General features: G+C 45.6%; 11 non-coding genes and 3 pseudogenes across 11 annotated transcripts; all 14 read right to left on the bottom strand.

Annotated features, from left to right (window-relative positions):
* Positions 1-1015: 1015 nt before the first annotated feature.
* Positions 1016-1206, bottom strand: LOC141202203 (U2 spliceosomal RNA). Its single transcript, XR_012273485.1, has one exon. It is a non-coding gene; the product is annotated as a U2 spliceosomal RNA (small nuclear RNA).
* A 1115-nt stretch (positions 1207-2321) lies between these two features.
* LOC141202494 (U2 spliceosomal RNA) lies at positions 2322-2506 on the bottom strand. Its single transcript, XR_012273766.1, has one exon. It is a non-coding gene; the product is annotated as a U2 spliceosomal RNA (small nuclear RNA).
* A 524-nt stretch (positions 2507-3030) lies between these two features.
* LOC141202688 (U2 spliceosomal RNA) lies at positions 3031-3146 on the bottom strand (annotated as a pseudogene).
* Positions 3147-4261: 1115 nt separating this feature from the next.
* On the bottom strand, positions 4262-4443 carry LOC141202480 (U2 spliceosomal RNA). Its single transcript, XR_012273752.1, has one exon. It is a non-coding gene; the product is annotated as a U2 spliceosomal RNA (small nuclear RNA).
* Positions 4444-4968: 525 nt separating this feature from the next.
* On the bottom strand, positions 4969-5084 carry LOC141202701 (U2 spliceosomal RNA; annotated as a pseudogene).
* Positions 5085-6199: 1115 nt separating this feature from the next.
* On the bottom strand, positions 6200-6390 carry LOC141201823 (U2 spliceosomal RNA). Its single transcript, XR_012273118.1, has one exon. It is a non-coding gene; the product is annotated as a U2 spliceosomal RNA (small nuclear RNA).
* A 1115-nt stretch (positions 6391-7505) lies between these two features.
* Positions 7506-7696, bottom strand: LOC141202208 (U2 spliceosomal RNA). Its single transcript, XR_012273490.1, has one exon. It is a non-coding gene; the product is annotated as a U2 spliceosomal RNA (small nuclear RNA).
* Positions 7697-8805: 1109 nt separating this feature from the next.
* On the bottom strand, positions 8806-8996 carry LOC141201822 (U2 spliceosomal RNA). Its single transcript, XR_012273117.1, has one exon. It is a non-coding gene; the product is annotated as a U2 spliceosomal RNA (small nuclear RNA).
* Positions 8997-10111: 1115 nt separating this feature from the next.
* LOC141201821 (U2 spliceosomal RNA) lies at positions 10112-10302 on the bottom strand. Its single transcript, XR_012273116.1, has one exon. It is a non-coding gene; the product is annotated as a U2 spliceosomal RNA (small nuclear RNA).
* Positions 10303-11417: 1115 nt separating this feature from the next.
* LOC141202324 (U2 spliceosomal RNA) lies at positions 11418-11608 on the bottom strand. The gene has a single exon (XR_012273600.1). It is a non-coding gene; the product is annotated as a U2 spliceosomal RNA (small nuclear RNA).
* A 1115-nt stretch (positions 11609-12723) lies between these two features.
* LOC141202227 (U2 spliceosomal RNA) lies at positions 12724-12914 on the bottom strand. The gene has a single exon (XR_012273508.1). It is a non-coding gene; the product is annotated as a U2 spliceosomal RNA (small nuclear RNA).
* Positions 12915-14029: 1115 nt separating this feature from the next.
* Positions 14030-14220, bottom strand: LOC141201820 (U2 spliceosomal RNA). The gene has a single exon (XR_012273115.1). It is a non-coding gene; the product is annotated as a U2 spliceosomal RNA (small nuclear RNA).
* A 1115-nt stretch (positions 14221-15335) lies between these two features.
* LOC141202634 (U2 spliceosomal RNA) lies at positions 15336-15536 on the bottom strand (annotated as a pseudogene).
* Positions 15537-21606: 6070 nt separating this feature from the next.
* LOC141201818 (U2 spliceosomal RNA) lies at positions 21607-21797 on the bottom strand. Its single transcript, XR_012273113.1, has one exon. It is a non-coding gene; the product is annotated as a U2 spliceosomal RNA (small nuclear RNA).
* Between the last annotated feature and the right edge of the window lie 5373 nt (positions 21798-27170).

The raw sequence follows: 27170 nt of genomic DNA, 5'->3' as shown, positions 1-27170 counted from the left end.
CCTCTAGATCCCTTACATGCCTGCACTTTTCGGCTTGCTGCTGCTGCAATCCACGCGTTTTAGATCTGCATAACTCCACCTCTTTAAACACAGCACCTTCACCCCCTGCTGTTCCCACCCGCCTCAACACCGTTGGAAGGGAGGAGAACCAATTTAGGCGGGGGGTGGGGTGGAACGAGCAGCTGTCTACCCTTAGCAGGAGGGCTCCTGATTACATACCTCTCCTGCTGCTGCTGCTGCTGGCTGTCCAGCAGCAGACTGAAGGTGGCTGCTGCTGTGCACAGGTATATAAAGGCTCAGAGCCTATTATGACACGCGCAGCCAGCGTTCCATTGCCACATTCCATCTACTGCAGGCAGGATACCTGGCTGGCTGAATGTCGCTGAGAAGCTCACAGAGACCGCCATAAGCAACAGTTTAACAGAATGCCACAGACTAATCAACCAAACTTTTTGGGTTGGGTTCTCTTTTATAGTCTGCAGGCATTAAATGAAAGAAGTCAGTGTTCCAGCAGAAGGAGACAACGTTTCAGAAAAGGCATTGTAGCAAACCAAAAAAGAAATTTTAAGCGCAGCAGAGTAACCAGCGCACATACCTGTTAGCTCAGGTGAGTTTAAAAGGCTGCTGTTGATAACAAGGGCATTTGCTAAATAGATGGTGTGTGTGCAACAATATACTGAAAGGTCAATTATATTGTGGAGCTTATCTCACCAACTGTAGTTATTTAGGTGAAAGCTCCAAAATGCTTGCCTAATATGTCTGTTTATCCAAAAGGAAGTAAAAAGGGAGAGCTAGAAAGATAGCATTGCATCACATTACATGGCAATGCAATGCACAGTTGCTGAAGTTGAACCAAAATGAGCTTGTAATCTGGCTTCTGCAACTTTGAACATGAAAAATCCAATGAGGAGAAGAAAAGCAAAGCCAAAGAGTCCATCCCAAAATCCGACAAACAAGCAAAATGAACAAAAAACATTGAATTCAATTCTTTCTGATTTTAGAAACTGCATTAAAGAAGGGGTGCACCGGTCCTGGAGATACTGCAATACCAGGTCAATGCGTGGAGTGGACAGAGCAAGCTCTTTTTCCATCTCCCTGTTCTAAAAATCCATTTAATAAATGGTCCCCAGATAGGGGACGTATCAGATATTAAACTGATAAGAACAGATACTACACTTGATCTTAGCCAAAAGGCCGAGAAGCGATAACCAGAATTGGTTTCAAACTACGGAGCCACCCAAGGATCCTGAAAAGTCCATTTGTGGAGATGAGCTCCTGGACTCCCGTTAAGAAGACATGTTGTCAACCTCTAGATCCCTTACATGCCTGCACTTTTCGGCTTGCTGCTGCTGCAATCCACGCGTTTTAGATCTGCATAACTCCACCTCTTTAAACACAGCACCTTCACCCCCTGCTGTTCCCACCCGCCTCAACACCGTTGGAAGGGAGGAGAACCAATTAAGGCGGGGGGTGGGGTGGAACGAGCAGCTGTCTACCCTTAGCAGGAGGGCTCCTGATTACATACCTCTCCTGCTGCTGCTGCTGCTGGCTGTCCAGCAGCAGACTGAAGGTGGCTGCTGCTGTGCACAGGTATATAAAGGCTCAGAGCCTATTATGACACGCGCAGCCAGCGTTCCATTGCCACATTCCATCTACTGCAGGCAGGATACCTGGCTGGCTGAATGTCGCTGAGAAGCTCACAGAGACCGCCATAAGCAACAGTTTAACAGAATGCCACAGACTAATCAACCAAACTTTTTGGGTTGGGTTCTCTTTTATAGTCTGCAGGCATTAAATGAAAGAAGTCAGTGTTCCAGCAGAAGGAGACAACGTTTCAGAAAAGGCATTGTAGCAAACCAAAAAAGAAATTTTAAGCGCAGCAGAGTAACCAGCGCACATACCTGTTAGCTCAGGTGAGTTTAAAAGGCTGCTGTTGATAACAAGGGCATTTGCTAAATAGATGGTGTGTGTGCAACAATATACTGAAAGGTCAATTATATTGTGCAGCTTATCTCACCACCTGTAGTTATTTAGGTGAAAGCTCCAAAATGCTTGCCTAATATGTCTGTTTATCCAAAAGGAAGTAAAAAGGGAGAGCTAGAAAGATAGCATTGCATCACATTACATGGCAATGCAATGCACAGTTGCTGAAGTTGAACCAAAATGAGCTTGTAATCTGGCTTCTGCAACTTTGAACATGAAAAATCCAATGAGGAGAAGAAAAGCAAAGCCAAAGAGTCCATCCCAAAATCCGACAAACAAGCAAAATGAACAAAAAACATTGAATTCAATTCTTTCTGATTTTAGAAACTGCATTAAAGAAGGGGTGCACCGGTCCTGGAGATACTGCAATACCAGGTCAATGCGTGGAGTGGACAGAGCAAGCTCTTTTTCCATCTCCCTGTTCTAAAAATCCATTTAATATATGGTCCCCAGATAGGGGACGTATCAGATATTAAACTGATAAGAACAGATTTTTTTTTGATTGAAGCTGCATCCAAGGCACTGAAAAATGTGACCGAAGTCACACCAAAACAGCGCACGAGGCGAGGATTCATGTGGACCCTTCCCGGAGGAGAGGGTCCCCAATAAACCATCCCCATCCCTCCGAGCCAGAAGGCCACAGCGAGGGTCAGGGATCTCCGATGCTCTCCCTAGCCGAAGCCGGAGAAGAGCCGTTTTCGTGCGCCCAGCTTCCATCTAGGCTGCCACCCTAGTGGAGCTGGAGCCTGTGTTGGTTTCTCAGCCCAAAGCTGACCGGACCTCCGACCGGGTTTATAAAAATTCCCCTTCCTAGCCCGGAGGCCAGGAATAGGGGGGGTTGCTCAGAAAGTATGATTGGCAAAGGTGCGGCGTGCTACGAAGCCAAGTCTTTCTGGGGTTCCCAATCCCAGTAAGCTTGGACTCCCACCAGGGCGCCTACTCCTGGGGCACATTGCTCCAAAGCCCTCACACTTACCCAGCCTAGTGACTTCGATCCTGGAGGGCCATGTTTTCCATCAGATAACTCTATGAGCCACCTGGCGTACTAACAAGTGCACCAAACCAGTGTGTAATATGCATCAATTTACTAGGGCAGCCCAAGGACAAAACTGCCTTTTCAAAAGATACTACACTTGATCTTAGCCAAAAGGCCGAGAAGCGATAACCAGAATTGGTTTCAAGCTATGGAGCCACCCAAGGATCCTGAAACGTCCATTTGTGGAGATGAGCTCCTGGACTCCCGTTAAGAAGACATGTTGTCAACCTCTAGATCCCTTACATGCCTGCACTTTTCGGCTTGCTGCTGCTGCAATCCACGCGTTTTAGATCTGCATAACTCCACCTCTTTAAACACAGCACCTTCACCCCCTGCTGTTCCCACCCGCCTCAACACCGTTGGAAGGGAGGAGAACCAATTAAGGCGGGGGGTGGGGTGGAACGAGCAGCTGTCTACCCTTAGCAGGAGGGCTCCTGATTACATACCTCTCCTGCTGCTGCTGCTGCTGGCTGTCCAGCAGCAGACTGAAGGTGGCTGCTGCTGTGCACAGGTATATAAAGGCTCAGAGCCTATTATGACACGCGCAGCCAGCGTTCCATTGCCACATTCCATCTACTGCAGGCAGGATACCTGGCTGGCTGAATGTCGCTGAGAAGCTCACAGAGACCGCCATAAGCAACAGTTTAACAGAATGCCACAGACTAATCAACCAAACTTTTTGGGTTGGGTTCTCTTTTATAGTCTGCAGGCATTAAATGAAAGAAGTCAGTGTTCCAGCAAAAGGCGACAACGTTTCAGAAAAGGCATTGTAGCAAACCAAAAAAGAAATTTTAAGCGCAGCAGAGTAACCAGCGCACATACCTGTTAGCTCAGGTGAGTTTAAAAGGCTGCTGTTGATAACAAGGGCATTTGCTAAATAGATGGTGTGTGTGCAACAATATACTGAAAGGTCAATTATATTGTGCAGCTTATCTCACCACCTGTAGTTATTTAGGTGAAAGCTCCAAAATGCTTGCCTAATATGTCTGTTTATCCAAAAGGAAGTAAAAAGGGAGAGCTAGAAAGATAGCATTGCATCACATTACATGGCAATGCAATGCACAGTTGCTGAAGTTGAACCAAAATGAGCTTGTAATCTGGCTTCTGCAACTTTGAACATGAAAAATCCAATGAGGAGAAGAAAAGCAAAGCCAAAGAGTCCATCCCAAAATCCGACAAACAAGCAAAATGAACAAAAAACATTGAATTCAATTCTTTCTGATTTTAGAAACTGCATTAAAGAAGGGGTGCACCGGTCCTGGAGATACTGCAATACCAGGTCAATGCGTGGAGTGGACAGAGCAAGCTCTTTTTCCATCTCCCAGTTCTAAAAATCCATTTAATATATGGTCCCCAGATAGGGGACGTATCAGATATTAAACTGATAAGAACAGATTTTTTGATTGAAGCTGCATCCAAGGCACTGAAAAATGTGACCGAAGTCACACCAAAACAGCGCACGAGGCGAGGATTCATGTGGACCCTTCCCGGAGGAGAGGGTCCCCAATAAACCATCCCCATCCCTCCGAGCCAGAAGGCCACAGCGAGGGTCGGGGATCTCCGATGCTCTCTCTTGCCGAAGCCAGAGAAGAGCCGTTTTCGTGCTCCCAGCGTCCAGCTAGGCTGCCACCCTAGTGGAGCTGGAGCCTGTGTTGGTTTCTCAGCCCAAAGCTGACCGGACCACCGACCGGGTTTATAAAAATTCCCCTTCCTAGCCCGGAGGCCAGGAATAGGGGGTGTTGCTCAGAAAGTATGATTGGCAAAGGTGCGGCGTGCTACGAAGCCCAAGTCTTTCTGGGGTTCCCAGTCCCAGTAAGCTTGGACTCCCACCAGGGCGCCTACTCCTGGGGCACATTGCTCCAAAGCCCTCACACTTACCCAGCCTAGTGACTTCGATCCTGGAGGGCCATGTTTTCCATCAGATGACTCTATGAGCCACCTGGCGTACTAACAAGTGCACCAAACCAGTGTGTAATGTGCATCAATTTACTAGAGCAGCCCAAGGACAAAACCGCCTTTTCAAAAGATACTACACTTGATCTTAGCCAAAAGGCCGAGAAGCGATAACCAGAATTGGTTTCAAACTACGGAGCCACCCAAGGATCCTGAAAAGTCCATTTGTGGAGATGAGCTCCTGGACTACCGTTAAGAAGACATGTTGTCAACCTCTAGATCCCTTACATGCCTGAACTTTTCGGCTTGCTGCTGCTGCAATCCACGCGTTTTAGATCTGCATAACTCCACATCTTTAAACACAGCACCTTCACCCCCTGCTGTTCCCACCCGCCTCAACACCGTTGGAAGGGAGGAGAACCAATTAAGGCGGGGGGTGGGGTGGAACGAGCAGCTGTCTACCCTTAGCAGGAGGGCTCCTGATTACATACCTCTCCTGCTGCTGCTGCTGCTGGCTGTCCAGCAGCAGACTGAAGGTGGCTGCTGCTGTGCACAGGTATATAAAGGCTCAGAGCCTATTATGACACGCGCAGCCAGCGTTCCATTGCCACATTCCATCTACTGCAGGCAGGATACCTGGCTGGCTGAATGTCGCTGAGAAGCTCACAGAGACCGCCATAAGCAACAGTTTAACAGAATGCCACAGACTAATCAACCAAACTTTTTGGGTTGGGTTCTCTTTTATAGTCTGCAGGCATTAAATGAAAGAAGTCAGTGTTCCAGCAGAAGGAGACAACGTTTCAGAAAAGGCATTGTAGCAAACCAAAAAAGAAATTTTAAGCGCAGCAGAGTAACCAGCGCACATACCTGTTAGCTCAGGTGAGTTTAAAAGGCTGCTGTTGATAACAAGGGCATTTGCTAAATAGATGGTGTGTGTGCAACAATATACTGAAAGGTCAATTATATTGTGCAGCTTATCTCACCACCTGTAGTTATTTAGGTGAAAGCTCCAAAATGCTTGCCTAATATGTCTGTTTATCCAAAAGGAAGTAAAAAGGGAGAGCTAGAAAGATAGCATTGCATCACATTACATGGCAATGCAATGCACAGTTGCTGAAGTTGAACCAAAATGAGCTTGTAATCTGGCTTCTGCAACTTTGAACATGAAAAATCCAATGAGGAGAAGAAAAGCAAAGCCAAAGAGTCCATCCCAAAATCCGACAAACAAGCAAAATGAACAAAAAACATTGAATTCAATTCTTTCTGATTTTAGAAACTGCATTAAAGAAGGGGTGCACCGGTCCTGGAGATACTGCAATACCAGGTCAATGCGTGGAGTGGACAGAGCAAGCTCTTTTTCCATCTCCCTGTTCTAAAAATCCATTTAATATATGGTCCCCAGATAGGGGACGTATCAGATATTAAACTGATAAGAACAGATACTACACTTGATCTTAGCCAAAAGGCCGAGAAGCGATAACCAGAATTGGTTTCAAACTACGGAGCCACCCAAGGATCCTGAAAAGTCCATTTGTGGAGATGAGCTCCTGGACTCCCGTTAAGAAGACATGTTGTCAACCTCTAGATCCCTTACATGCCTGCACTTTTCGGCTTGCTGCTGCTGCAATCCACGCGTTTTAGATCTGCATAACTCCACCTCTTTAAACACAGCACCTTCACCCCCTGCTGTTCCCACCCGCCTCAACACCGTTGGAAGGGAGGAGAACCAATTAAGGCGGGGGGTGGGGTGGAACGAGCAGCTGTCTACCCTTAGCAGGAGGGCTCCTGATTACATACCTCTCCTGCTGCTGCTGCTGCTGGCTGTCCAGCAGCAGACTGAAGGTGGCTGCTGCTGTGCACAGGTATATAAAGGCTCAGAGCCTATTATGACACGCGCAGCCAGCGTTCCATTGCCACATTCCATCTACTGCAGGCAGGATACCTGGCTGGCTGAATGTCGCTGAGAAGCTCACAGAGACCGCCATAAGCAACAGTTTAACAGAATGCCACAGACTAATCAACCAAACTTTTTGGGTTGGGTTCTCTTTTATAGTCTGCAGGCATTAAATGAAAGAAGTCAGTGTTCCAGCAGAAGGAGACAACGTTTCAGAAAAGGCATTGTAGCAAACCAAAAAAGAAATTTTAAGCGCAGCAGAGTAACCAGCGCACATACCTGTTAGCTCAGGTGAGTTTAAAAGGCTGCTGTTGATAACAAGGGCATTTGCTAAATAGATGGTGTGTGTGCAACAATATACTGAAAGGTCAATTATATTGTGCAGCTTATCTCACCACCTGTAGTTATTTAGGTGAAAGCTCCAAAATGCTTGCCTAATATGTCTGTTTATCCAAAAGGAAGTAAAAAGGGAGAGCTAGAAAGATAGCATTGCATCACATTACATGGCAATGCAATGCACAGTTGCTGAAGTTGAACCAAAATGAGCTTGTACTCTGGCTTCTGCAACTTTGAACATGAAAAATCCAATGAGGAGAAGAAAAGCAAAGCCAAAGAGTCCATCCCAAAATCCGACAAACAAGCAAAATGAACAAAAAACATTGAATTCAATTCTTTCTGATTTTAGAAACTGCATTAAAGAAGGGGTGCACCGGTCCTGGAGATACTGCAATACCAGGTCAATGCATGGAGTGGACAGAGCAAGCTCTTTTTCCATCTCCCTGTTCTAAAAATCCATTTAATATATGGTCCCCAGATAGGGGACGTATCAGATATTAAACTGATAAGAACAGATACTACACTTGATCTTAGCCAAAAGGCCGAGAAGCGATAACCAGAATTGGTTTCAAACTACGGAGCCACCCAAGGATCCTGAAAAGTCCATTTGTGGAGATGAGCTCCTGGACTCCCGTTAAGAAGACATGTTGTCAACCTCTAGATCCCTTACATGCCTGCACTTTTCGGCTTGCTGCTGCTGCAATCCACGCGTTTTAGATCTGCATAACTCCACCTCTTTAAACACAGCACCTTCACCCCCTGCTGTTCCCACCCGCCTCAACACCGTTGGAAGGGAGGAGAACCAATTAAGGCGGGGGGTGGGGTGGAACGAGCAGCTGTCTACCCTTAGCAGGAGGGCTCCTGATTACATACCTCTCCTGCTGCTGCTGGCTGTCCAGCAGCAGACTGAAGGTGGCTGCTGCTGTGCACAGGTATATAAAGGCTCAGAGCCTATTATGACACGCGCAGCCAGCGTTCCATTGCCACATTCCATCTACTGCAGGCAGGATACCTGGCTGGCTGAATGTCGCTGAGAAGCTCACAGAGACCGCCATAAGCAACAGTTTAACAGAATGCCACAGACTAATCAACCAAACTTTTTGGGTTGGGTTCTCTTTTATAGTCTGCAGGCATTAAATGAAAGAAGTCAGTGTTCCAGCAGAAGGAGACAACGTTTCAGAAAAGGCATTGTAGCAAACCAAAAAAGAAATTTTAAGCGCAGCAGAGTAACCAGCGCACATACCTGTTAGCTCAGGTGAGTTTAAAAGGCTGCTGTTGATAACAAGGGCATTTGCTAAATAGATGGTGTGTGTGCAACAATATACTGAAAGGTCAATTATATTGTGCAGCTTATCTCACCACCTGTAGTTATTTAGGTGAAAGCTCCAAAATGCTTGCCTAATATGTCTGTTTATCCAAAAGGAAGTAAAAAGGGAGAGCTAGAAAGATAGCATTGCATCACATTACATGGCAATGCAATGCACAGTTGCTGAAGTTGAACCAAAATGAGCTTGTAATCTGGCTTCTGCAACTTTGAACATGAAAAATCCAATGAGGAGAAGAAAAGCAAAGCCAAAGAGTCCATCCCAAAATCCGACAAACAAGCAAAATGAACAAAAAACATTGAATTCAATTCTTTCTGATTTTAGAAACTGCATTAAAGAAGGGGTGCACCGGTCCTGGAGATACTGCAATACCAGGTCAATGCGTGGAGTGGACAGAGCAAGCTCTTTTTCCATCTCCCTGTTCTAAAAATCCATTTAATATATGGTCCCCAGATAGGGGACGTATCAGATATTAAACTGATAAGAACAGATACTACACTTGATCTTAGCCAAAAGGCCGAGAAGCGATAACCAGAATTGGTTTCAAACTACGGAGCCACCCAAGGATCCTGAAAAGTCCATTTGTGGAGATGAGCTCCTGGACTCCCGTTAAGAAGACATGTTGTCAACCTCTAGATCCCTTACATGCCTGCACTTTTCGGCTTGCTGCTGCTGCAATCCACGCGTTTTAGATCTGCATAACTCCACCTCTTTAAACACAGCACCTTCACCCCCTGCTGTTCCCACCCGCCTCAACACCGTTGGAAGGGAGGAGAACCAATTAAGGCGGGGGGTGGGGTGGAACGAGCAGCTGTCTACCCTTAGCAGGAGGGCTCCTGATTACATACCTCTCCTGCTGCTGCTGCTGCTGGCTGTCCAGCAGCAGACTGAAGGTGGCTGCTGCTGTGCACAGGTATATAAAGGCTCAGAGCCTATTATGACACGCGCAGCCAGCGTTCCATTGCCACATTCCATCTACTGCAGGCAGTATACCTGGCTGGCTGAATGTCGCTGAGAAGCTCACAGAGACCGCCATAAGCAACAGTTTAACAGAATGCCACAGACTAATCAACCAAACTTTTTGGGTTGGGTTCTCTTTTATAGTCTGCAGGCATTAAATGAAAGAAGTCAGTGTTCCAGCAGAAGGAGACAACGTTTCAGAAAAGGCATTGTAGCAAACCAAAAAAGAAATTTTAAGCGCAGCAGAGTAACCAGCGCACATACCTGTTAGCTCAGGTGAGTTTAAAAGGCTGCTGTTGATAACAAGGGCATTTGCTAAATAGATGGTGTGTGTGCAACAATATACTGAAAGGTCAATTATATTGTGCAGCTTATCTCACCACCTGTAGTTATTTAGGTGAAAGCTCCAAAATGCTTGCCTAATATGTCTGTTTATCCAAAAGGAAGTAAAAAGGGAGAGCTAGAAAGATAGCATTGCATCACATTACATGGCAATGCAATGCACAGTTGCTGAAGTTGAACCAAAATGAGCTTGTAATCTGGCTTCTGCAACTTTGAACATGAAAAATCCAATGAGGAGAAGAAAAGCAAAGCCAAAGAGTCCATCCCAAAATCCGACAAACAAGCAAAATGAACAAAAAACATTGAATTCAATTCTTTCTGATTTTAGAAACTGCATTAAAGAAGGGGTGCACCGGTCCTGGAGATACTGCAATACCAGGTCAATGCGTGGAGTGGACAGAGCAAGCTCTTTTTCCATCTCCCTGTTCTAAAAATCCATTTAATATATGGTCCCCAGATAGGGGACGTATCAGATATTAAACTGATAAGAACAGATACTACACTTGATCTTAGCCAAAAGGCCGAGAAGCGATAACCAGAATTGGTTTCAAACTACGGAGCCACCCAAGGATCCTGAAAAGTCCATTTGTGGAGATGAGCTCCTGGACTCCCGTTAAGAAGACATGTTGTCAACCTCTAGATCCCTTACATGCCTGCACTTTTCGGCTTGCTGCTGCTGCAATCCACGCGTTTTAGATCTGCATAACTCCACCTCTTTAAACACAGCACCTTCACCCCCTGCTGTTCCCACCCGCCTCAACACCGTTGGAAGGGAGGAGAACCAATTAAGGCGGGGGGTGGGGTGGAACGAGCAGCTGTCTACCCTTAGCAGGAGGGCTCCTGATTACATACCTCTCCTGCTGCTGCTGCTGCTGGCTGTCCAGCAGCAGACTGAAGGTGGCTGCTGCTGTGCACAGGTATATAAAGGCTCAGAGCCTATTATGACACGCGCAGCCAGCGTTCCATTGCCACATTCCATCTACTGCAGGCAGGATACCTGGCTGGCTGAATGTCGCTGAGAAGCTCACAGAGACCGCCATAAGCAACAGTTTAACAGAATGCCACAGACTAATCAACCAAACTTTTTGGGTTGGGTTCTCTTTTATAGTCTGCAGGCATTAAATGAAAGAAGTTAGTGTTCTAGCAGAAGGAGACAACGTTTCAGAAAAGGCATTGTAGCAAACCAAAAAAGAAATTTTAAGCGCAGCAGAGTAACCAGCGCACATACCTGTTAGCTCAGGTGAGTTTAAAAGGCTGCTGTTGATAACAAGGGCATTTGCTAAATAGATGGTGTGTGTGCAACAATATACTGAAAGGTCAATTATATTGTGCAGCTTATCTCACCACCTGTAGTTATTTAGGTGAAAGCTCCAAAATGCTTGCCTAATATGTCTGTTTATCCAAAAGGAAGTAAAAAGGGAGAGCTAGAAAGATAGCATTGCATCACATTACATGGCAATGCAATGCACAGTTGCTGAAGTTGAACCAAAATGAGCTTGTAATCTGGCTTCTGCAACTTTGAACATGAAAAATCCAATGAGGAGAAGAAAAGCAAAGCCAAAGAGTCCATCCCAAAATCCGACAAACAAGCAAAATGAACAAAAAACATTGAATTCAATTCTTTCTGATTTTAGAAACTGCATTAAAGAAGGGGTGCACCGGTCCTGGAGATACTGCAATACCAGGTCAATGCGTGGAGTGGACAGAGCAAGCTCTTTTTCCATCTCCCTGTTCTAAAACTCCATTTAATATATGGTCCCCAGATAGGGGACGTATCAGATATTAAACTGATAAGAACAGATACTACACTTGATCTTAGCCAAAAGGCCGAGAAGCGATAACCAGAATTGGTTTCAAACTACGGAGCCACCCAAGGATCCTGAAAAGTCCATTTGTGGAGATGAGCTCCTGGACTCCCGTTAAGAAGACATGTTGTCAACCTCTAGATCCCTTACATGCCTGCACTTTTCGGCTTGCTGCTGCTGCAATCCACGCGTTTTAGATCTGCATAACTCCACCTCTTTAAACACAGCACCTTCACCCCCTGCTGTTCCCACCCGCCTCAACACCGTTGGAAGGGAGGAGAACCAATTAAGGCGGGGGGTGGGGTGGAACGAGCAGCTGTCTACCCTTAGCAGGAGGGCTCCTGATTACATACCTCTCCTGCTGCTGCTGCTGCTGGCTGTCCAGCAGCAGACTGAAGGTGGCTGCTGCTGTGCAAAGGTATATAAAGGCTCAGAGCCTATTATGACACGCGCAGCCAGCGTTCCATTGCCACATTCCATCTACTGCAGGCAGGATACCTGGCTGGCTGAATGTCGCTGAGAAGCTCACAGAGACCGCCATAAGCAACAGTTTAACAGAATGCCACAGACTAATCAACCAAACTTTTTGGGTTGGGTTCTCTTTTATAGTCTGCAGGCATTAAATGAAAGAAGTCAGTGTTCCAGCAGAAGGAGACAACGTTTCAGAAAAGGCATTGTAGCAAACCAAAAAAGAAATTTTAAGCGCAGCAGAGTAACCAGCGCACATACCTGTTAGCTCAGGTGAGTTTAAAAGGCTGCTGTTGATAACAAGGGCATTTGCTAAATAGATGGTGTGTGTGCAACAATATACTGAAAGGTCAATTATATTGTGCAGCTTATCTCACCACCTGTAGTTATTTAGGTGAAAGCTCCAAAATGCTTGCCTAATATGTCTGTTTATCCAAAAGGAAGTAAAAAGGGAGAGCTAGAAAGATAGCATTGCATCACATTACATGGCAATGCAATGCACAGTTGCTGAAGTTGAACCAAAATGAGCTTGTAATCTGGCTTCTGCAACTTTGAACATGAAAAATCCAATGAGGAGAAGAAAAGCAAAGCCAAAGAGTCCATCCCAAAATCCGACAAACAAGCAAAATGAACAAAAAACATTGAATTCAATTCTTTCTGATTTTAGAAACTGCATTAAAGAAGGGATGCACCGGTCCTGGAGATACTGCAATACCAGGTCAATGCGTGGAGTGGACAGAGCAAGCTCTTTTTCCATCTCCCTGTTCTAAAAATCCATTTAATATATGGTCCCCAGATAGGGGACGTATCAGATATTAAACTGATAAGAACAGATACTACACTTGATCTTAGCCAAAAGGCCGAGAAGCGATAACCAGAATTGGTTTCAAACTACGGAGCCACCCAAGGATCCTGAAAAGTCCATTTGTGGAGATGAGCTCCTGGACTCCCGTTAAGAAGACATGTTGTCAACCTCTAGATCCCTTACATGCCTGCACTTTTCGGCTTGCTGCTGCTGCAATCCACGCGTTTTAGATCTGCATAACTCCACCTCTTTAAACACAGCACCTTCACCCCCTGCTGTTCCCACCCGCCTCAACACCATTGGAAGGGAGGAGAACCAATTAAGGCGGGGGGTGTGGTGGAACGAGCAGCTGTCTACCCTTAGCAGGAGGGCTCCTGACTACATACCTCTCCTGCTGCTGCTGCTGCTGGCTGTCCAGCAGCAGACTGAAGGTGGCTGCTGCTGTGCACAGGTATATAAAGGCTCAGAGCCTAATATGACACGCGCAGCCAGCGTTCCATTGCCACATTCCATCTACTGCAGGCAGGATACCTGGCTGGCTGAATGTCGCTGAGAAGCTCACAGAGACCGCCATAAGCAACAGTTTAACAGAATGCCACAGACTAATCAACCAAACTTTTTGGGTTGGGTTCTCTTTTATAGTCTGCAGGCATTAAATGAAAGAAGTCAGTGTTCCAGCAGAAGGAGACAACGTTTCAGAAAAGGCATTGTAGCAAACCAAAAAAGAAATTTTAAGCGCAGCAGAGTAACCAGCGCACATACCTGTTAGCTCAGGTGAGTTTTAAAGGCTGCTGTTGATAACAAGGGCATTTGCTAAATAGATGGTGTGTGTGCAACAATATACTGAAAGGTCAATTATATTGTGCAGCTTATCTCACCACCTGTAGTTATTTAGGTGAAAGCTCCAAAATGCTTGCCTAATATGTCTGTTTATCCAAAAGGAAGTAAAAAGGGAGAGCTAGAAAGATAGCATTGCATCACTTTACATGGCAATGCAATGCACAGTTGCTGAAGTTGAACCAAAATGAGCTTGTAATCTGGCTTCTGCAACTTTGAACATGAAAAATCCAATGAGGAGAAGAAAAGCAAAGCCAAAGAGTCCATCCCAAAATCCGACAAACAAGCAAAATGAACAAAAAACATTGAATTCAATTCTTTCTGATTTTAGAAACTGCATTAAAGAAGGGGTGCACCGGTCCTGGAGATACTGCAATACCAGGTCAATGCGTGGAGTGGACAGAGCAAGCTCTTTTTCCATCTCCCTGTTCTAAAAATCCATTTAATATATGGTCCCCAGATAGGGGACGTATCAGATATTAAACTGATAAGAACAGATACTACACTTGATCTTAGCCAAAAGGCCGAGAAGCGATAACCAGAATTGGTTTCAAACTACGGAGCCACCCAAGGATCCTGAAAAGTCAATTTGTGGAGATGAGCTCCTGGACTCCCGTTAAGAAGACATGTTGTCAACCTCTAGATCCCTTACATGCCTGCACTTTTCGGCTTGCTGCTGCTGCAATCCACGCGTTTTAGATCTGCATAACTCCACCTCTTTAAACACAGCACCTTCACCCCCTGCTGTTCCCACCCGCCTCAACACCGTTGGAAGGGAGGAGAACCAATTAAGGCGGGGGGTGGGGTGGAATGAGCAGCTGTCTACCCTTAGCAGGAGGGCTGCTGATTACATACCTCTCCTGCTGCTGCTGCTGCTGGCTGTCCAGCAGCAGACTGAAGGTGGCTGCTGCTGTGCACAGGTATATAAAGGCTCAGAGCCTATTATGACACGCGCAGCCAGCGTTCCATTGCCACATTCCATCTACTGCAGGCAGGATACCTGACTGGCTGAATGTCGCTGAGAAGCTCACAGAGACCGCCATAAGCAACAGTTTAACAGAATGCCACAGACTAATCAACCAAACTTTTTGGGTTGGGTTCTCTTTTATAGTCTGCAGGCATTAAATGAAAGAAGTCAGTGTTCCAGCAGAAGGAGACAACGTTTCAGAAAAGGCATTGTAGCAAACCAAAAAAGAAATTTTAAGCGCAGCAGAGTAACCAGCGCACATACCTGTTAGCTCAGGTGAGTTTAAAAGGCTGCTGTTGATAACAAGGGCATTTGCTAAATAGATGGTGTGTGTGCAACAATATACTGAAAGGTCAATTATATTGTGCAGCTTATCTCACCACCTGTAGTTATTTAGGTGAAAGCTCCAAAATGCTTGCCTAATATGTCTGTTTATCCAAAAGGAAGTAAAAAGGGAGAGCTAGAAAGATAGCATTGCATCACATTACATGGCAATGCAATGCACAGTTGCTGAAGTTGAACCAAAATGAGCTTGTAATCTGGCTTCTGCAACTTTGAACATGAAAAATCCAATGAGGAGAAGAAAAGCAAAGCCAAAGAGTCCATCCCAAAATCCGACAAACAAGCAAAATGAACAAAAAACATTGAATTCAATTCTTTCTGATTTTAGAAACTGCATTAAAGAAGGGGTGCACCGGTCCTGGAGATACTGCAATACCAGGTCAATGCGTGGAGTGGACAGAGCAAGCTCTTTTTCCATCTCCCTGTTCTAAAAATCCATTTAATATATGGTCCCCAGATAGGGGACGTATCAGATATTAAACTGATAAGAACAGATTTTTTTTTTTTTTTTTTTTCCTCAGATTAAGACCCACATTAATTTATGCATCATAGCGCATATTCACATAACGGGTTCTCAAATCATCATTCGGAAAAACAAAAACAAAATCCCAAAAAACACAACCCTGCAATTAACTGTTACTTACTGTAAGAAGTCCAATGTGAAAAGTTCCAGAGTGCCTCTGCTGCTGTCTCACCATACTTCTTTTTATCCAATAAATAGGCATAAAACAGTCTAGCAAGAAAAATCTTTCTGCATTCCATGGGGGAAAAAACAATCTTTTTAAAAATCACCAAATTCCGAACGTCCCATAAAACCTCTTTATATATGACAAAAATAATCCAGCTTGCCCGCTTCCTTTGCGAGTACTTAAAATCTTGACCTATTAAAATCCTTTCAAAATCGAAACAATGAAAACCAACTAAAGCAACAAACATACGTGACAACAAGGTAAAAACTTTTTTAGCAAAAAAACAGTCCCAAAAAATATGCTGTATTGTTTCCACCTTATTGCAACCTTCCCTAGGACATAGTTCTTGAACCTTTATCCCCCGGTCATTCAAAAAAGCTCTTGTTGGCAAGCATCCATGCAACGCCATCCAGGTTACATCCTTCTGTCTGTTGCTGATTCCACGCATGAAAAAAAGCTTCCACACCTGTCCAGACTGTGCATTATTACAAAACGGCACATCACATAACATCTCCTTCTTCTTAATACCTGAGACAATCAGTTTTTTGTCCGGTCTAACCATGGAGCTTATCCCATTTTGATCATAGAAGGACCTAAGCACCACATAAAAAAACGGTATCACAAACGAAACTGGTTTTCTTAAATCCTTCTCACACCAGCTCCATTTCTGGAAAAGCCGTCCTGCTAAATATTTGCACATGTCCGCAGTCCTGTTATTGCACTGGGATAATTTATAAATGTTCAAAAAATAATGCATTCTTAAAAATAAGTCAATGTTAGGAAAATCACAACCCCCATTTTCCACAGAACACATAACCATTCCTCTTCTTAGTTTCTCCATTTTGGATCCCCAAAAAAACACAAACAGTTTCCTTGTCACTCTCTTTGTCCAAAGCACAGCAGGTGGGAAAATCAAAGCAGTGTACAGCAGAAGCGGGAGAATCACAGACTTGATTACCAGCACTTTCCCTCTCAGCGACAGGTTCCTTAGTTTCCAAAAGTTCAACTTCTGATCCATTTTGTCTTCTAGAATCTTCAGGCTGCTTTTCCCTTTCAGTTCCTTCTCAAAGATGACACCAAGAACCTCAATTTCCTCCCTACTCTCCACTCCTGCCACGTTAACCTCAACCTGCCTCCCAAAGTTACAAAGCTGGCACTTTCCCCAATTCACCGCCATACCAGCCACACAACAAAAAATCCTTACGTGCAAATTCACTCTATTGAGATCCGCCTGTGAACCACAAGTAAAAACAATATCATCCATATAACTTAAAGACTTGACTGGACCCCCGGATCCCCCAGGAATAAAAACACCAGCCACACACTTGTCAACTTGCACACTTTTTAAAAGGGCCTCCACCACACAGATAAAAAGAATTGGTGACAGGGGACAACCCTGCCTAACTCCCGATAAAATATTAAAACTGGAACTCACATGCCCATTAACTAAAATCTGGCTACTGACCCCACAATAAAAACTCTTAATGACCATCAATAATTTATCCGGAACACCAAGGTGACTTAAAGCAGAGAACAAAAATCTATGTGATATTTTATCAAAGGCTTTCTCCAGGTCCACCGACTGTAACAAAAGAGCATTCTTATTCAAATTAGCCTGATAAATTAAGTCTCTTAGAAGCAGCAAATTATCTGAAATTTTCCTACCAGGCACTGCACATGCCTGATACTCCCCCACCATATCACCTATCACATCTGCCAGTCTACCAGCCACAATTTTAGAAATAATTTTGTAATCACTGTTTAACAATGTTATGGGCCTCCAATTTTTAATATCCCTCATGTCCCCTTTCTTATGAATCAGCGTAACAATCCCCCTACGCATAGAAACCGATAAAATCCCATGAGTAAAACCATATTGCACCACCCGGGAAAACTCCACACCTATAATATCCCAAAATCTAACATAAAATTCAGCAGGAAGACCATCACAGCCTGGCGTCTTGCCTTTCGCCAAGCCATCCACTGCCCGTCTAATTTCATCTTTCCCAACCTCCTCACTTAAAAACCCAATTTTCTCCTCAGGAATATTATTAGTTAATACTTTGCAATAATCATTAATTTCCGCATCACTGGCTCTACTATCGTTAGAGAAGAGTGTTTCATAAAAGGAAAGAATACTGCCAATCATCTCATCCCCAGATACCTCCCCTGCAGGAGAAAAAACAAACTTAAAAACCCCTTTAGGTTTAAAACATTTTTTAAAAAAGTATCTCGAACATTGCTCATTTTCCTCCATGTGCTTTATTTTTGCCTTAAACATAATAGTCTTCCCTTTTTCAATAAGTATCTTCTTCAGTTCGTCCTTCAAATCTGCAATCTCTTTATCCACCTCCATCCCCGCTCTCTTAAACTTATGGAGTACTTCCAATTTTGAAATAACAGCAGCATCATGATCCCTTTTGGCTTTCGCTCTCCTAAAACACACCCCTTTAAAATAACATGCAAATTTCTCCTTAGCCCAGTCCCACCACTCTAGCAAATCTTTAAAAAGGTGCTGTTCAGACACACAAGACAAAAACACTTTATTAAAACCAACCTTAACACTCTCCTCTTCCAGCAGGCTTACGTTCAGCTTCCAGAGTCCCTTTCCAAAAGCCAGGGACTCAGCTATACACAGATCTACCACTATCATCTTGTGGTCAGAAAAAGTCGTCATCACGTGGTTGCACTTGGCCACCTTAATCCCTTCAGACATAAAAACATAGTCAATTCGGGAAACACTACGTCCACTGTCTGATATGTATGTGAACTTATCACTTGGCCCAACCATCAGACCAGCATCCGTGTAGCGTAAATCCTGCACAATCTGATTTAAAATATTAGACGTAACATCAGTCCTACCTTCCGTAGAGCTCTTACGATCTTTTGCGGATCTGACACAATTAAAATCTCCAGCCACTATAGTGAAGTCTCTGCCTGGTAAAAACAACTTTAGAGACTCCAAAAACCCAACTCTTACTTGTTTATCAGCAGGGGCATAAACATTAAAAACCCGTACCCGCTGACCTAAAAAATCCACTAATAAAAACAAACATCTCCCAGGTATGATTACTTTAAACTCTAAAACCTTTAGACTGGAATTACACAGTAAAATGCCCACCCCTTCATTCCTGTTTTCTGAGCATGGGGACCAAAAAGATTGCCCCTTATTCCACTCACTCTCATGCGGGGCAGATTTAATTACACATTCCTGCAGACAGACAATATCTGCATTCACACTCTCAATGTACTCCAGTATCCCTGCTCTCCTACAAGCAGAACCAATCCCTCGTACATTCAGAGAAGCAACACACAACGCCATCATAACAACAGGAAAAAATCTCCACCATACCCGATCCATCATGAACCAGGAGAAAACCCACTCCTGCCACCCACTTTTCTACGTATATCAGGCGACTCAGAACTCGAGTCCCTGTTAGAATAACCTGGTCTTAGGGAGACTGGATCTTCCTGCCCCCCAGACCAACACCCCTCCACCTTACTTCTTTTAATCACGGAGGCATAACTCTCCTCCTTGCCATCATCTTCCTCCTCATTTTCACTCCAATCACTGTTAACCCTATCACGCTGCTGAGGGGTTATAGTTCCATCCGAATCAGAATCCTCCTCCTCCAAAACCTCCATTTCCTCACCCCCATCTCTTCCCAAAACAGAATTCACTGACTCCGCCATATTAGACAAATCCATCCCATCACCCGGGCCATGCACATCAGCTACTTTGTTTATTACTTCCAGCCCCTCCCTCAAACCAACTTTCTTCTGGCTCCGCCCCTTTTCCTCCATCTTGGGCACCGCATGGTCTCTTCCCCTACCACCATCTTGTTTTTGGCTTTCCCCCTCTGAGTCTGAGCCTTTGCCCTCCTCCTCACTTTCCTGCCGAGTCTTCTTCTGCCTCTCTTCAGCGTCCACCTGTGACCTAGGAATCTGAGCCCACAATCTACATTTCCTTGCAAGGTGATCTGCATGTCCACACAAATCACACACCTTATTCATTGGGCAACCACTTGCAACATGCCCAGATTTCCCACAACCTCTACAAACATCACCTTGCACTGGACAATCTTTCTGAACATGTCCAAACTCATGACACTTCCTACAATATTCCATCTGTCCATTATAAAAACAAAATCCCCTTTCTCCTCCGATAGAAAACTGTCCAGGAATGCTCTTGGCACCCCCAATAGCTCTATCATCCGGTCTCAGTTTTACAACATATCTCCTCTTGCCATTTAGATAATTGTATTTGTTCTTCATTCTTCCCAAAAATTTAACCTCACTACAATACCGAGCTAAAAAATTGGAAACAGTCTCATCCGGAACTTTAGGGTTATACATGTGCACAACCACATACTTATATGTCTGCTGGAACAGAGGTTCCAGTGCAATAAACTCTAGGCATTTCAATTCCTTTTCTTCCTTCATTCGTACCAACTCCATGTAGACTCTCTGGCAAATACTCAAAGAAACAAAAGTGATATCATAAATTCCTTGTTTCTGAAAATCCTGCAGTGCCAATACATCCGTTACCTTCAAGCCATTAATGTTCTTCAAGACATCAACGCAAACTTGGTCCAAACCGATTTCTCCTTCATGACCTGCAGCCACCTTCAGACAGACCGAGTCCTCTAATCCACGTGTTTTCTCCACCATTTTTACAGCAGATAAACACAATCGCCGCTCAATCGCACACTAGGGCCCCACAAGGGGGAACCCCAGTCACAACTGCCCTCCAAACAACACCAGCAGCAGAAAACCACCAATGATCTTGCCAAAAGGCCGAGAAGCGATAACCAGAATTGGTTTCAAACTACGGAGCCACCCAAGGATCCTGAAAAGTCCATTTGTGGAGATGAGCTCCTGGACTCCCGTTAAGAAGACATGTTGTCAACCTCTAGATCCCTTACATGCCTGCACTTTTCGGCTTGCTGCTGCTGCAATCCACGCGTTTTAGATCTGCATAACTCCACCTCTTTAAACACAGCACCTTCACCCCCTGCTGTTCCCACCCGCCTCAACACCGTTGGAAGGGAGGAGAACCAATTAAGGCGGGGGGTGGGGTGGAACGAGCAGCTGTCTACCCTTAGCAGGAGGGCTCCTGATTACATACCTCTCCTGCTGCTGCTGCTGCTGGCTGTCCAGCAGCAGACTGAAGGTGGCTGCTGCTGTGCACAGGTATATAAAGGCTCAGAGCCTATTATGACACGCGCAGCCAGCGTTCCATTGCCACATTCCATCTACTGCAGGCAGGATACCTGGCTGGCTGAATGTCGCTGAGAAGCTCACAGAGACCGCCATAAGCAACAGTTTAACAGAATGCCACAGACTAATCAACCAAACTTTTTGGGTTGGGTTCTCTTTTATAGTCTGCAGGCATTAAATGAAAGAAGTCAGTGTTCCAGCAGAAGGAGACAACGTTTCAGAAAAGGCATTGTAGCAAACCAAAAAAGAAATTTTAAGCGCAGCAGAGTAACCAGCGCACATACCTGTTAGCTCAGGTGAGTTTAAAAGGCTGCTGTTGATAACAAGGGCATTTGCTAAATAGATGGTGTGTGTGCAACAATATACTGAAAGGTCAATTATATTGTGCAGCTTATCTCACCACCTGTAGTTATTTAGGTGAAAGCTCCAAAATGCTTGCCTAATATGTCTGTTTATCCAAAAGGAAGTAAAAAGGGAGAGCTAGAAAGATAGCATTGCATCACATTACATGGCAATGCAATGCACAGTTGCTGAAGTTGAACCAAAATGAGCTTGTAATCTGGCTTCTGCAACTTTGAACATGAAAAATCCAATGAGGAGAAGAAAAGCAAAGCCAAAGAGTCCATCCCAAAATCCGACAAACAAGCAAAATGAACAAAAAACATTGAATTCAATTCTTTCTGATTATAGAAACTGCATTAAAGAAGGGGTGCACCGGTCCTGGAGATACTGCAATACCAGGTCAATGCGTGGAGTGGACAGAGCAAGCTCTTTTTCCATCTCCCTGTTCTAAAAATCCATTTAATATATGGTCCCCAGATAGGGGACGTATCAGATATTAAACTGATAAGAACAGATACTACACTTGATCTTAGCCAAAAGGCCGAGAAGCGATAACCAGAATTGGTTTCAAACTACGGAGCCACCCAAGGATCCTGAAAAGTCCATTTGTGGAGATGAGCTCCTGGACTCCCGTTAAGAAGACATGTTGTCAACCTCTAGATCCCTTACATGCCTGCACTTTTCGGCTTGCTGCTGCTGCAATCCACGCGTTTTAGATCTGCATAACTCCACCTCTTTAAACACAGCACCTTCACCCCCTGCTGTTCCCACCCGCCTCAACACCGTTGGAAGGGAGGAGAACCAATTAAGGTGGGGGGTGGGGTGGAACGAGCAGCTGTCTACCCTTAGCAGGAGGGCTCCTGATTACATACCTCTCCTGCTGCTGCTGCTGCTGGCTGTCCAGCAGCAGACTGAAGGTGGCTGCTGCTGTGCACAGGTATATAAAGGCTCAGAGCCTATTATGACACGCGCAGCCAGCGTTCCATTGCCACATTCCATCTACTGCAGGCAGGATACCTGGCTGGCTGAATGTCGCTGAGAAGCTCACAGAGACCGCCATAAGCAACAGTTTAACAGAATGCCACAGACTAATCAACCAAACTTTTTGGGTTGGGTTCTCTTTTATAGTCTGCAGGCATTAAATGAAAGAAGTCAGTGTTCCAGCAGAAGGAGACAACGTTTCAGAAAAGGCATTGTAGCAAACCAAAAAAGAAATTTTAAGCGCAGCAGAGTAACCAGCGCACATACCTGTTAGCTCAGGTGAGTTTAAAAGGCTGCTGTTGATAACAAGGGCATTTGCTAAATAGATGTCACGGGTGTGTTGCCACGAAGATCGTCACGAGTACACAGCCTGACTTCTCGCAGCTGACTTGTTGGTGCTTTGTGTTTTCTCGGCAGTGTAGGAGTTAATTCTCTCTCTCTCTGGGCTAGCTGAGGTCCAGCCTCGCCCAGCTGCAATCAATGCTTCTTTAGTGAGACTCCTTTATATTCCTGCAGGTCTGTTTGGGAGGTGTCGGTGAAAGCTTTTCATTCAGACTTACAGAGCGGATCGTGGTGTTTGGAGTTGCTGAGATAAGTGTATTTGGAAGTGTTTTTTCCCTTTCCTCGCTTTATCATTTATCTCCTTTCCCGTTGGTGTTCCCTCTGTTGTAGTTGTGTAGAAGTTGTATGCAAGGTGGTTTTGGTTTTTCCCTTGTACTGTCTCGTTCGTCTAAATACTGTGTGTGGGCATATTATTTCTGGTTCCCAATTGTTGTGATCGGGGTCCTTCTCAGGACTAGATTACTTAGGTGCAGGGATCCTCAGGAGGTAGGGGTTACGCTGGCGGCCTGGACCTCTGTACCTTTAACAGTACCTCCAGGGTGAGGGATTAGTCAGGGCCCCAGCTTAGGGTCAGCTTAGGCCCCCTACCTCCAGTATTCTGTGACAGTGTGACATTTTCACCGACCAACTTAGTTTTTCTCCAGCTACCATGGATCCAGTAGCCGGTCTAGCTCGGCAGTTGCAGAGTTTGTCCATGGGGCTGGCGGACGTTAGGTCCAAGGTTTTGCATCCTCTGGAGCAAGCCGGACCAGAACCTAAAGTAGCTCTCCCTGACAGGTTCACTGGGGGGCGGGACAAGTTTTTTGTTTTCCGGGAGGCATGCAAATTGTACTTTCGATGCCAGGCCTCTCGGTCAGGGAAGTTTTTTGCAAGCTGTGCATGGCGTAAAACTTCAAGTGGGGGCAATACATAAAGAACTGTTGTCTTGCTACGTGTTGGAGGGTCTTCCCACTCCTATAGTGTTGGGCCTTCCTTGGTTAGCTAAGCATAACCCGGTTATTAATTGGCAAACCAGAGAGATCAGCCAATGGAGTAAATTCTGTAATAAAAACTGCATGAACACGGTCATCGGTGCGGTTACTCCTTGGGTCTTACCTCCATTTCTGGCGGACTTTGAGGATGTATTCTCGGAGAATGGGTGTCAGGAACTACCTCCTCATCGCGAGTATGACTGTTCTGTAAAACTGCTCCCTGAGGCCAAGTTACCTAAAGCTAGGTTGTATAACCTTTCTGGTCCTGAGAGGCAGGCCATGAAGGATTATATTTCTGAAAGTCTGGCTAAGGGGCATATTAGACCTTCATCTTCACCGGTGGCCGCGGGGTTCTTCTTTGTTAAGAAGAAAGATGGAGGTCTACGCCCTTGCCTGGATTTCCGTGAACTTAATCGGATTACGGTCCGAGATCCGTATCCGCTCCCACTTATTCCCGATCTCTTTAATCAGATCGTGGGCGCCAAATGGTTCTCTAAGTTGGATCTCAGGGGGGCGTACAATCTGATTAGGATGAAGGAGGGGGATGAGTGGAAGACGGCTTTTAACACTCCGGAGGGGCATTATGAGAACCTTGTCATGCCATTCGGTCTGACTAATGCCCCGGCGGTGTTTCAACACTTTGTTAATGATATTTTTCGCCACCTGGTGGGACAGTTTGTTGTCATATATCTGGATGATATCTTAATTTACTCGCCGGATCTGGTGTCTCATCAGGAGCACGTTAGACAGGTGTTACAGATCTTGCGGGATAATAAACTGTATGCCAAGTGGGAAAAGTGTGTGTTCGCCGTACAGGAACTCCAGTTTTTAGGCTTCCTGGTTTCAGCGTCCGGTTTTCGTATGGACCCTGGGAAAGTGCGGGCAGTTCTTGAGTGGGATCGGCCGGAGAATCTTAAGGCACTACAACGTTTCCTGGGGTTTGCTAACTATTACCGGAAGTTCATTCGTAATTTCTCGTCCATGGTTAAGCCTCTCACAGACATGACTAAAAAGGGGACGGATTTTTCTAGGTGGTCTGACAAGGCTTGTCAAGCATTCTCCTCCTTGAAAAAATGTTTTGCCTCGGCACCTATACTCATTCAACCTGATGCGTCTCAGCCATTCTTTGTAGAGGTAGACGCTTCCGAGGTAGGGGTGGGAGCAGTATTGTCACAGGGTTCGTCCCCTGGTAAGTGGCATCCGTGCGCCTTTTTCTCTAAAAAATTGTCGTCCGCTGAGAGGAATTACGATGTCGGCAATAGGGAACTCTTGGCCATTAAGTTAGCTTTTGAGGAGTGGCGCCATTTTTTGGAGGGGGCAGTTCATCCGGTCACCGTCATCACCGATCACAAGAACCTGCTATATCTGGAGTCCGCTAAACGTCTGAATCCCAGACAAGCTAGGTGGTCATTGTTTTTTACCAGGTTTAATTTCGTCGTTACATATCGTCCTGGGTCTAAAAATGTAAAGGCGGATGCCTTATCTCGTAGTTTCCCTGGGGCCGGGAATACGGACGACCCGATTCCTATTCTTCAGGAGGGGGTGGTGGTTTCGGCAGTATGCTCTGAGCTGGAGGAGGAGATATTGGAGGCTCAGGGGGACGCCCCTGTTGGACCTCCGGGGAGACTGTTCGTTCCAGATCAGTTGCGACAAAAGGTGATCGAGGCACACCATAACTCAGTTTTTGCAGGACACCCGGGGAGTAAAGCAACTGTGGATCTCCTCTCGCGTCGGTTTTGGTGGCCTAACTTACATAAAGAGGTGGTAACTTTTGTCGCGTCCTGTGGGGTTTGTGCGCGCTCTAAGACCTCACATACCCGTCCGTCTGGGGCCCTTTTACCTTTGAAGATCCCGGAGCGTCCTTGGACTCATCTGTCTATGGACTTTATTACGGACCTCCCTCCGTCTTCGGGTAAAACGGTCATACTCGTTGTAGTGGACAGGTTCAGCAAGATGGCACATTTCATCGCTCTTCCGGCTCTCCCTAATGCTAAAACTCTTGCGCAGGTGTTCATTGGGGAGATTGTGAGGCTTCACGGGGTACCCTCCGAGGTGGTGTCTGATCGGGGGTCTCAGTTTGTGTCCAAGTTCTGGAGGGCGTTTTGTGCACGGCGGGGGATGCATTTGTCATTCTCGTTGGCTTTTCATCCTCAGACCAATGGTCAGACGGAACGTATGAACCAGAGCTTGGAGACATATCTTCGGTGTTTTGTGTCAGAGAACCAGGAGGACTGGGCTTCTTTCCTACCTCTGGCAGAGTTTGCTCTCAATAATAGGCGGAGCGAGTCCACTGGTAAGTCCCCGTTTTTTGGGGCATATGGTTTTCACCCCCAGTTTTGTACTTTCACTAGGGGGGGCTCTTCGGGAGTTCCGGAGGAGGAACGATTTTCCTCATCTCTCGCTTCAGTATGGAGAGGGGTGCTGAAGAATCTGAATACTATGGGGAACCGATACAAACGTATGGCTGATAGGAGGAGAGTGTCTGGTCCGGACCTAAGTGTGAACGATCAGGTATGGTTGTCTACCAGGAATATTAAACTTAAGGTTCCCTCCTGGAAACTGGGTCCCAGGTTCATCGGGCCGTACAGAATCAGTTCTGTTATTAATCCGGTGGCATTCCGTCTTGACCTCCCCCCTACGTTTAAAATTCACAACGTGTTTCACAGATCATTGCTTAAGAGGTATGTGGCGCCGGTGGTACCATCACCTTTACCTCCCCCTCCTGTGGTTGTCAATGGTAACTTGGAGTTCCAGGTATCGAGGGTCATTGATTCACGCTTTAATCGCCGGTCCCTTCAGTACTTGGTTCATTGGAAGGGGTATGGTCCTGAGGAGAGGATGTGGGTTCCTGCGTCGGATATTAACGCAGACCGATTAGTTCGGGCCTTCCACACGACTCACCCGGATAAACCTGGCCCTGAGGGTCCGGAGGCCCCTCGTAGAAGGGGGGGTACTGTCACGGGTGTGTTGCCACGAAGATCGTCACGAGTACACAGCCTGACTTCTCGCAGCTGACTTGTTGGTGCTTTGTGTTTTCTCGGCAGTGTAGGAGTTAATTCTCTCTCTCTCTGGGCTAGCTGAGGTCCAGCCTCGCCCAGCTGCAATCAATGCTTCTTTAGTGAGACTCCTTTATATTCCTGCAGGTCTGTTTGGGAGGTGTCGGTGAAAGCTTTTCATTCAGACTTACAGAGCGGATCGTGGTGTTTGGAGTTGCTGAGATAAGTGTATTTGGAAGTGTTTTTTCCCTTTCCTCGCTTTATCATTTATCTCCTTTCCCGTTGGTGTTCCCTCTGTTGTAGTTGTGTAGAAGTTGTATGCAAGGTGGTTTTGGTTTTTCCCTTGTACTGTCTCGTTCGTCTAAATACTGTGTGTGGGCATATTATTTCTGGTTCCCAATTGTTGTGATCGGGGTCCTTCTCAGGACTAGATTACTTAGGTGCAGGGATCCTCAGGAGGTAGGGGTTACGCTGGCGGCCTGGACCTCTGTACCTTTAACAGTACCTCCAGGGTGAGGGATTAGTCAGGGCCCCAGCTTAGGGTCAGCTTAGGCCCCCTACCTCCAGTATTCTGTGACAGTGTGACAATAGATGGTGTGTGTGCAACAATATACTGAAAGGTCAATTATATTGTGC

This window comes from Phyllobates terribilis, unplaced genomic scaffold, assembly GCF_046119375.1.
Source record: "Phyllobates terribilis strain yellow unplaced genomic scaffold, ASM4611937v1 Scaffold_123__1_contigs__length_5148117, whole genome shotgun sequence".
In the NCBI taxonomy this organism is placed as follows: domain Eukaryota; kingdom Metazoa; phylum Chordata; class Amphibia; order Anura; family Dendrobatidae; genus Phyllobates; species Phyllobates terribilis.
The sequence above is the reverse complement of the archived record's forward strand: the minus strand, read 5'-3'. Positions and strand labels throughout refer to the sequence as shown.